Source organism: Neomonachus schauinslandi, chromosome 5 (genome assembly GCF_002201575.2).
Source record: "Neomonachus schauinslandi chromosome 5, ASM220157v2, whole genome shotgun sequence".
NCBI lineage: Eukaryota > Metazoa > Chordata > Mammalia > Carnivora > Phocidae > Neomonachus > Neomonachus schauinslandi.
The window spans coordinates 134,168,128-134,178,051 of NC_058407.1; the positions used below are offsets into that span (position 1 = coordinate 134,168,128).

The 9,924-nt window shown below is 45.5% G+C and overlaps 1 long non-coding RNA gene across 1 annotated transcript; it reads left to right on the top strand.

Moving 5' to 3' along the window:
* The first annotated feature begins 333 nt into the window (after nt 1–333).
* LOC110586545 lies at nt 334–7,486 on the top strand. Its single transcript, XR_002480701.1, has 3 exons — nt 334–453; nt 3,770–3,934; nt 7,426–7,486. It is a non-coding gene; the product is annotated as an uncharacterized LOC110586545 (long non-coding RNA).
* Nucleotides 7,487–9,924: the final 2,438 nt, after the last annotated feature.

A 9,924-nucleotide genomic window follows, 5' to 3' on the forward strand; every position in this document is an offset into this window, starting at 1 on the left:
GTGGTTTCTGACCCTATCTTTTGGGGGAGGGAGGGTGGCAAAAAATGCCATTTATTCAAATATTGAAGTAAAATAGGTGTGGAAAAGTACAGAAATAAATTGGGCCAATGGTCAGAACAAGAGGAATGCACAGTAGGGATGTATAAAAATGCTTCCCAGGTTCCAACACGGGCAAGTGCTTCCAGAATATCTGGACAATGAGCAGGAGGCCCTGCCCTGAGGTCACCCACCTGAGAGATTCCTCAGAGAAGCAAGGTCCCTGCCCCACAGAGGGGAGGAAGCCTACACCCAAGTGCTTTGCATGCTCTGGCCATGCTTCCACAGAGGGGAAGATCATCTGTGCTAGAAACACTGCCCGCCCAGTGCCACGAATTGTCACAATACCCTCCAATGAGAGCAAACAAGAACCTTCCATCAACAACCCCAAAATCTCTGTCACGAGGGGCCATGGAGGTATGAACTGTCTTTTCAGAGTGTACTATTTTTCTTTCTTATTTAACTAAGTAAAATTACAAACTTTTTAAGGAATAGAACACAACAATTTTTCTTAATGCATGTTTTTTGGGGGGCAGAGGGGAGAGAAACCCTTTTATACTCATTAGATCATCTGTCTTAAACCCTTCTGATATTCCTCATGTTCTTCCTAATTTCAGAGGGACAGAAGTTTTATTTCCTTTATGTAATTCTATGTAAGACATACCCAGGAAGGGAGTCATATCTCAACTAACAGTTGGACCAAGGTTTTAAGAGTGGTTGAATGGGGGGCACCTGGGTTGCTCAGTCGGTTAAGCGTCTGCTTTGGCTCAGGTCACGATCTCAGGGTCCTGGGATCGAGTTCCGCTTCGGGCTCCCTGCTCAGCGGCGGGGGGGGGGGTCTGCTTTTCCCTCTCCCTCTGCTGCTCCCCCTGCTTCCGCTTTCCCTCTCCGTGTCAAATAAATAAATAAAGTAAAATAAAAAAGAGAGAGAGAGAGTGGTTGAATGGAATAAAAGTGAGGCAACTGGGGCAGGGGGTGCAAAGGGAGGCCCTGCACCTTGGCACTTTCTCTAGGGAAATAATTCCACTTTTTCCTTTGTGTTAGCAGTGATCTACTTTAGGGTCCTACAATACCTATTTCTGCTTCTATCCCGGGCCTCTGACAGAATGCAGGCACTTCAGACAATATTGAAATATGAAATGACAATCTTAACATCCTCTTTGTTCACACATTCTCCCGTTGCCTGTGAGTGTAAACACTTTTCTATTTAAATCACATGTACAGCTCTCTCACCTCGAGCATCCTTTAAATTAGCACTTGATCTTTTCCCAAATAGCATTTACAAGGACCGACCATAGCCCAAAAGGCAGAAGCGAAGGGAAATGGCCCAGCGGATGGCAAGAATATCAGTCTGGGAATGAAGCCCGTCACGGTGCAGGTAGAACCACAGAAATCCCAGGAATAGGAAATCACAGATTCTTCAGCATAAAATAAACTTGTGAGAAAGTAATTGCCACAGATTTCATAATGCCCAAAATAAAACTCGGGGAAGATATCATGAGCATACTGTAATGCATAAAATCTTCATATTTGTAATACAATACTCAAAATATGCACCCGAGGGTTGGAGCTTGTCTTCAATGTTCAATCTTTTAAGTCACTTCAGACAGCTAGCCATATTCGCAGAATCACAGTGACTGAGTGTCGAGAGGAAGAGAAGAAACCCAACAGACAGGGTTCCTCCTTGGAGAATGCATGTCCCAGAAGGTGGAGCGGAAGGCTCTGGTTCCTCAGGCACAGACAGGAGGGGGGTGGCTTGGCCAGAAGACCCCCTTCCTGGAGGCAGGGACCTAGACCTTCTACCACCCAGCCTCTCAGGGATGAGGAGAGGCTGCTATTTACAACCATCACAAATGACTGTTCATTACTCAGGAGTTTGAAGGAGGCCCCTGCAAAGATTACATTCCAGTGGCTTGATCACTGAAAATGCTGGGGTGGAAGAGCTCTAATTACCGGCTGCTCTCAGAGCTGCCGCAGCACCTCCTCTGGGATTTTTGGCAGAAACTCCCGGCCTGGGGTGATGCCTGAAAACACAGTCACCTCACTATTATCTTCAGGCAGTGAAGAAGTCTCCCTAACTTATTCCTCAGTTAGGGTCTTGGCATTAGCTTTGGCTCGCCAACCTCCGGGTCCTCATAAAAACAAGCATGTGGTAGTGTTTCTCTGCCTTTCGTTGTAGGATAGCTCCAAGGATCAAGAGCGCCGGTGGAGGGTATGATGATCCAGGGGACTTTAAGCCAGGGGGTTTCCATCACACATTGACGGTGGTGAGAGCTGGGTTGGAACTCACTTTATTAGAAAGCAGAAGGTGGAGGAAACCAGAGCTGGTGGGGGGTGAGCGTCCAACAGCCTGGGGTTTGGAGCCAGAGAATCCGGAACTGGAATCTGAGCTGTATGGTGTGAGGCTCAGAGGAAAGAATGACTTGGTATCAACTGCAATATGGTATTGGTATAGATTATAGAATCACAGTAGAGCACGTGGGAGGAGGGACTGAGAAAAGCAAGGACTCAAACAGCTAACTGTTTGGTGGCCCCAACAGAGAAAGTGGAAGGAAGGCAGAACTTGTCCACGAAACAGAGCCCAACACAGTTTACTCCGCCCCTCTCAAGTCGCTCGTGCCACACGCTTGAAGAGGTTGTGTGTTGGACAGAGCAGCCCAGGGAGAAGACAGGATCTCAGGAAGAGCTGCATCCAGGAGCTTGGTGGGGGAGAATTTCCCCCTTCACCTACAGAGCTGTTAGCAAGGAGGTCATCCCCAGGCAAGACCCTTGTAGGCAGGGACTTCTCCAGGCTGTCACTGGGTCTGGAGCTTCCTGTGGACTTCTCTGGATGAGGGACCTCCCGCACACAGCATAGGGATGGCGAGCCTCTTTATTACAGCTCCCTGCTCCAAATCCTGCATGTATACACATGGGTACACACACACAGAGCATTTAAGCTGACATTTCCTGAGCAAACCCCCATTCAGAAAAAAGACCACTCATTCTTCACGTTCATTTGACTTCTACTGGTAATTATTTGCTCAAAACTCAACTTGCCTCTTAATTTCCAGGCTCTTAAGCAAGGAATATCTAGCTCGCCCATCCTAAATGGGCCATGAAAGCTTCTGAGCTGCTAGATTAACCTCCCATCTCCAGACACTTGGCCATGGGAAATTCTTAGATGACCTTAGTGGATTTACAACCAGTTAATATGCATATGAATTTACTATACAAATATACCACGATTAAGGAAAGCACATGGTTATTTCCTGAGTGAGTGCTGACTCAATGGTTTATCTAATCAAAGACAGGAAAGCAAGGTGCATCTTGCCTACTTTCCTTGGTAATATTATGTGATGGCTTCACAAGTGTATCCCTAAAATCCATAGTCGGTGAACTAGGCTTAAAAGGCAAAGAAAGCCACGGAAAGTTTCTTCCCACTCTTGACTGTGGCACGTAATGAATGATCTCAGACTCTGCACTGTAATAGTTTAAGATTTCTCTTCTATCAGTTTTGTTTTTCCGACTGTGGTAATTCTGGCAGGTTTTTCAGGTTCCTGGGTGCGGTGGTCTAATTACAAACACCGTGCAGTAACAGGGCAGGTTCCGACAGGTAGCTAATGATGCAGCCCAGACCTGAGTAACTCTTCTGACTGATGTGACATAGTCCCCGAGAAGCAGCTGGCCACGAGTGCGAGTTTATTCCACACCTCAGCACCACCACGATGCGATTCTGCCATCTCTTTCCCAGGGTCACCTCTCGTGCCACCTGATGGACCATGTGACCTTCATAGGGTAAACGGACACAACCTTTGACACCTCTCCTGTTCTGGTCATGCTGCGTGGACAAAGGGGGGCCTACTCTGGACACGTCAGTAGACGATCCATCACTCTTCTCCTTTGCGATCTTTGTGAGGTAACAAAGTCTTCGATTTTCTCTTCTGACAAATTTCTCAGAGGAACGGGTTGATGAGTAGCTTCTCCCATGGAAGAGACCAGCAAAGAATAAAGGCAGCTTACCCCAGACCTCCACTGAATTTCAGTCATTTCTACCTCAGTCTTGTTCCCTTGGGAATCTGAAAACTGTCCCAAATGAATTTTCACATTCTTACCCAATTCCATGAGTGCAGACATTTTTATTCATGAATTCATCCATTATTTCATTTATTTGTATATTGGCACTGGCTGAATTGTGTCCCTCAAAGTTCATGGGTCAAACTCGTAACCCCCAGCATCTCTGAACATGACCATAGTTGGATATAAGGTCTTTAAAGAGATAATTAAGGTAAAATGAGGACTCAAGGGTGGGCCCTAGTCCAGTCTGACTGGAATCCTCATGAGAAGAGATCAGGACGCAGACATGCACAGAGGGACGACTATGTGAGGACACAGGGAGAGGACCGCGCCTACACCCCAAGCAGAGTGGCTTCAGAAGGAACCAATCTTGCCAATACCTTCATCTAGGACTTCCAGCCTCCGGGATGTGAGACAATAATGTCTGTTGTCTAAGGCAGCCAATCTGTGCTATTTGTTATGGTGGCCCGAGCACATTAACACAGCACCTCAGGTGTACCAGGCATTGTTAGAAATGATGGATATAGGGGCACCTGGGTAACTCAGATGGTTAAGTGTCTGCCTTCTGCTCAGGTCATGATCTCAGGGTCCTGGGATTGAGCCCTGCGTTGGGCTCCCTGCTCAGTGGGGAGTCTGCTTCTCCCTCTGCCTCTGCCTCTCCCCCTGCTCATTCTCTCTCTCTCTCTCTCTCTCAAACAAATAAATAAAATCTTTAAAAAAAAATGATGGACATACACTGGTGAATAAAACAAAGTTTTTCGCCCTTCCCCCATGTTGAGGAAGATGCTGTCTGTGAACCAGGAAGTGGTCCGCCCACACCTCAATCTCAGACTTCCAGACTCCAGAACCAAAAGATGAATATCTGTTGCTGATAAAATCCCCCAGTCTATGGTATTTGATATGGCAGCCTGAGGAGACTATGGCACCCTCTCCCATGTCTTTCTTTTACAATTCACAAATTCATGAGTGAGATCTTGAAAATGAAGTCACAATCCACTCAGATGTGGAATTGCTGTGTTTCCCATCAGTAATGACTTGATGAAAGGTGGTAATCATGTAGGCCTATGGGAAGACAGCGGGGTCTGTTGAGTTAGTGCTTTGATGAAGCTATAATTCCTCTGTTCATCCTGCCTAAACTGTGGAACATAACAGTGGTTCTCAAACTTGGCTGAAATCAGCTGGGGAGATTTAGCAATACTGATGCAGGGGCCCTGCCCTTGGAGATCCTCATTCGACTGGTCTGGAGAGAGGCCAGGGCACTGGGATGTTTAAATGCTCCCCAGGGAATTGTAATGTGCAGTCACGATTGGGAACTTCTGCTCTGGCTCCAGATAAGCACATCCACTTCCAGCACACACTAGAGGATGCTTTGTCCATCTCAAATACCCGCCCTTTGCTGAGTGTCAGACTAATGACTCTGGGTGGAAATTCAATCCAATTCAACAAACATTTTAGAGTCTGTGGTAATGGACAGTTCATGGGGAAGTGAGCACTTATAAGGTGTGACCCAGTACTCAAGGCATTTACAGTTTGTTTTGGGGGGGCTGAAGTGAAGAGGGTGATAAAGCTTGTGCATTAGCACTTGACAGTTGGATTGTGTCTCCAGAAGGAGGCTGATGGTTTGGGGGTCAGCATGACCTGCTCTGCATCAGCAGACTCCCCTCCAGTGGTGTGCTTTCTACAAGATTGCCATAATACTCCCTACTTTACTGGTAAACTCATGCCCAGCTCGTGTCCCATGGTCACACAGCCCGTGACATCAGAGCTGGGTTTCACCTTGGGCCTGAGTTGCCTCAAGGCCTTGCTTTTCCAATGGAAGAAACTGATAAATATAGTGGATCCTAGAGGTATTCAAAGAATAAATCACCCCAACAGATAATTTGCCTGTTTTCTTTGGCTTATTTCCTTCTAACAGCTCATGCACAGTCTTGAAAATACCCATCCAGGGCTAAGACCCAACAGGCTGGAGGCCTGCAGCTCCAACCTCCTTGGATTGATGATGTCATGGAATGGATTATCAATATGGCTTCTTGTTACTGTGCTCAGTCGTCGATATGATCTATAGATTAACACGTCTTAGATCCTGATGCTTATAGCACAAGCTCTCCGCCATGCCTAAACTTGTTATGTATAAAATTGGAGTATCAGTCAGAGGTCCCACTGGAATCCCACCCAGATCATTCAACTGGGAGAGCTGAAGGAAAAGGCTATCCACAGATATGTGGGCAGAGGGAAGAGAACCAAACAGGACACAGAAGCCCCTGGAGATCAGCCGTGTCAGGAAGGCCTGACAAAGCAGGAAAGGGAACGGTGTTCCTGACACTCAGTGGGAAATGGGGACCATGGAGAAGGAGCCACCTGGCAGGGGCTGAAAAGCTGGGAAGGGACCCCACATCCTCCTGTCTCCAGGGCTGTCATTGGACAACCCCCACAGGAAGCCGGACAGTGCAGGAGCTGGCCCACACCGTCCTCACAGTCAGCCTCTTGGGACAGGGATGAGGACAGCAGTTGTGGAGAAGGCACAGGGGTGGGTTAATTCTCAGGACTGTCAACTGGAAGAGTGTGAGTCAAGGAACAGAAGAAGCCAGGGAATCTTGAATTAATGCCTCAGTGACCTGCCTTCCCATGACTTCCGAGTGGAATGTGAGCTCGGGGGTCCTCGGGTTCTATATCTCTGTCTTCAACAATACCTTCAGCTCACCTTAGGTGTTTATTTCGTTACTTGGTTGATTAATTAAACATGTGTCATATTTTTTTTTAGTCAAAAAACTTCTGTCAGATGTTCTGTGGAGGTTTCCTGAGGAACAGTCAGTTGGTTGAAGAACTAGGTGATGTGGGGGCTCGTGATCAAACTCGGAGCGGCGGTTTGTCTACGCTTCTTCCTTCCGTGGAGTTGGGAGTTGTCAAGACTGAGCAAATCCATCAGGGCTGAGCCTATAGAAGCCTGGTGGAGTTTGTGATACCATAGGCAGCCTCCTCACTGGGCTGACGTATTCACCAGCCTCTACCTCCTGTTTCCCAAATATTGATCAGGATGCTGCCTAAGTCCCCAAACCTCCTACACCCATGAAACCTGTTGGTGAAATACTTATTTAGAGTTTGAAAATCATCTGATATCAAGAACTATTTTTCAAGGCGAGCAAATCCACATCACAAATATATGTTGGCTTGAATCTTCAGGCTCCGTCTCGGTGTTTCTGATGAAACCTTATATCTTCCTTCTGTATCAAGCCCTTGGCATATTATTTTATAAGATAGTTACTGTTAAACATAAATAGGACCTCTCTCATGCTGTATACCACATAACTTACTCTTATATTACTTTTATTGTAGTCCTCTGTCTCCATCACCACCGTGACCTCCTTCTGCCTGATGGGATATAAGCCATGGGAGGACGGAATCTTTGACTCCTGTGTTGGACGATGTGTCCCGAAGAGCTAGAATAGCACCTGACTCACAGCAGGTGAGTTGTTTTTTTTTTTTAATAGATCCCTGTTGCACCAACAGGAGGATTCATGCTTACTCCACGTGAGATGTTGTCCTGTGGGCAGTGGGTACCACAGTGAGAAACACGCAGCCTGACCTTTGCAGTGCTTACAGGCTGGTGTAGTAGGAGAAGGAATGCTGATGAGAAATCCGATGAAAATCTGGCAATCAGTCAAGTGTGAGGGGCTCTTGTTCCCCACCCCAAACACCACGGATGGTGCACAAAGAGATTATCATTTCATTAACCCTGAAAACCAGAGCAGCATCAAAACACCCCAAAAATCAAAGTCGACAGAGCCCTGCCTTGGCAAGACGTAGTTCTAGATTCTTCCCATATACAAATGCAGGCTCCCCACAGCCTCACACAGTCAGTATTCTTATCCCCACTTTACAGATGGAGAAACTGAGGAACAGATGGACTAGGTAACCTGTGGCAGGTCACACAGCTGGTAGCAAAGATAAAAACACACAGACACACTGCACAAGAACACGCACCACATACACAAATAAAAGGACGAAGGTAAGGGTGGGTGGTTAAAATCTACATGTAATACAGAAATAGACGGGCATCTGGGTGGCTCAGTCGGTTAAGCGTCCAACTCTTGGTTTTCGGCTCAGGTTGTGATCTCAGGGCCATGAGATCGAGCCCCACATGGGGCTCTGCGCTCAGCGGGAAGTCTGCTTGAGAGTCTCTCTCTCTCTCCCTCTGTCCACCCCCACCTCTGCTCACTTGCTCTCTTTCTCAAATAAATAAATAAATCTTAAAAAATATATAGAAATAGAAAACAGAATAAAATATTTTAGATATTGACTTTTTCAGAACTAGAGAATTTGGAAGCATAAATAGGACAGGGTGATAATGCTGTCTTTAGTTACAATGTTGATACTTTGACAGGGAACAAACTGACGGTTGTTGGATTTGGGGATTAGTGGGCATGACGGGAGAAGGGGGGTGGCAAATACAGGTTTCTAGTTATGGAATGAATAAGTCCCAGGGAAAAGGGTAGAGCCCGGGGAGCTCGTAACAGCGTTTTGCTGGGAGTGATTGCAGCCGCACTTGAGGGCGCAGAGCACGACGTATACAAGTCTGAAATCACCACGTTGTACACCTGAAACCAATGTAACATCGTGTGCCAGTTATACTTCGACTAAATTTGTTTTGATATTTTGGTCATCATGTTTTTATATTCTGATTTTTAAATTGTATTAAAATATTATTTATTTGAATTATTGGGTTCCTTGGCACCCCTTTAAATTTTATGCTTGGAGGGAATATTCCCAGTGTACCCAGACATAGGTGGAAGATTTCAGACCTCAGATCGTTCAAAAGAACCTCCCAATGTGGTGATCCATTCATTGATGGAGAGCAGAGTCACTGTATATGGGATGAAAAGCCCAAAGGAGAAAGATCAAATCTTAGAGGACGGTGCTGGGCTGGCAATTCCATGCCCCTCGGACTCCTGCTTGAACTTCCTACGAGTCTAAGAATATATTTTTTTTCTTCACAGCTGGGAGTGTAGGAAAAAAATGGTCTCTAAGTAAAGCTGAAAATCTCCTTGGGTCAGAAACTCAAGAAACAGTTTGGCTCAAAAAGAAGAACTATTATTTGAGGGGTCTGCCTATGTGCATCAATATTTTACTATTTACCTAATCGACAAATACCCAAATAATTACAAAGTAAATATTTCAAGAACTTAAATTTTGTTCGTCCTTAAATTTTGACTTAAAATTGTGATTGTTTTATTTGTCCTTTTATGTTATTTACAAATAAAAGTCATGCATGCTTATTAAACAAAATTTGTATGAAATAGAAAGATTTTCCCTTTTTTATATTTTATCTATTTTGTGGTTGGTTAATAAAGACTGTCATCGTAATAACAGATCGTGTGCTTACGTGTGAAAGGAAGGACTGAATTAGATTACTTCCAAGGTTCTGGAGAGTGCTAAAAAGATTTCAGGCTGAATTAAAGTCACTATACTCCCTCGTCTGCAGATCAAAAATACCGAGACTCCCTTTTGTCATTTATAACACAAAATTGTCCTTAGATCATCTCCACTTGTCTCTAAATCTCTTTGACTCTACAAAACAAGATTTGGCCTATTCCAGGGTGGTGTAAAAGTCTTCCCCATGGAAGGTGACTCTCAAGGTGAGAGCCATGTGCTATGGGGGCCAGGGACCGGCCCTCTCCGGAAGGTGTTCTGTGGACCCTCCGCACTCACAGCTCTGCCTGTCCAAACGAGTAATGGCCACAGCGGTGACTCCTACATAGCTTGGGAGGAAAATAAAGAAATACTCTAACTTTTTATAAAGGAGATATATACAACGTATATATATATATATATATA